Genomic DNA, 812 nt, shown 5'->3' with positions numbered 1-812 from the left:
CCTGCTGATGCTTTTCTGAGGTCTTCCCTTGCCCCACCAGTCACGTCCATCACTTGCTCATGCAGAGGGAACAGGGACTGGGAAGCATCAGCTTGCAGAAAGACTTGTCCGTTCCTCTGCTTCTCCCCGAGCAGAGCTGGTGCTGGAATCACTTGTACTTCATAAAAACATTCGCTGCATTTAAAAAAGTCATAGACAGGGACCCACTGCTTCAGTTGCCCAGTTTATACATGCTCGTTATTTCCTTGAGCATATGAACATATTACAAAAGCACATCCCCAAACCTATGTTCTGCACTTGGAAACTTTGATACAGGCTTAACACGTGGACAACGTCATTCAAGGCGGGATTTCCAAAGAGGTGCTTGGTCAAATGACCAACAGCAGGAAGCTCTCCTACATGTTAGCCCAAGGGGCTGGTGTTTTTGCAAGCTCTCTTATTCACAGGAGGGAAACAAAAACCCAACCTGTAAGAAACGAATACTGGAAACCACACAACTGGACATACCGCAACTATTTTAATTAAAGGGAGCAGCAGCACCTGCAAAGTTGGCGCTTGGAGTTCATTCTTACTTCACGAGTGGATCTGATGTAAAACGACAGCTTTGTGGAGGTCGGGATAGGCTCCAGAAGCCTTAGGCCATGTGGGGCAGGGGGCGGTCCAATGTTTTGGCCAAGGATGGCCCTGGGACAGATGGTAGGTGTTGGAGAGACGGGGCACTTCTCAGCTGAAGCATAGTCCTCTCGATAAGGGGCAACTCAGCCCTGCTCCACCCCTGCAGTGTCTCCTGACCCGGCGCAGGAACTGGAGGT

The sequence above is a fragment of the Buceros rhinoceros genome, unplaced genomic scaffold (assembly GCF_000710305.1).
Source record: "Buceros rhinoceros silvestris isolate BGI_N320 unplaced genomic scaffold, ASM71030v1 scaffold21588, whole genome shotgun sequence".
Taxonomy (NCBI): domain Eukaryota; kingdom Metazoa; phylum Chordata; class Aves; order Bucerotiformes; family Bucerotidae; genus Buceros; species Buceros rhinoceros.
Note: the sequence above shows the minus strand (reverse complement) of the source record.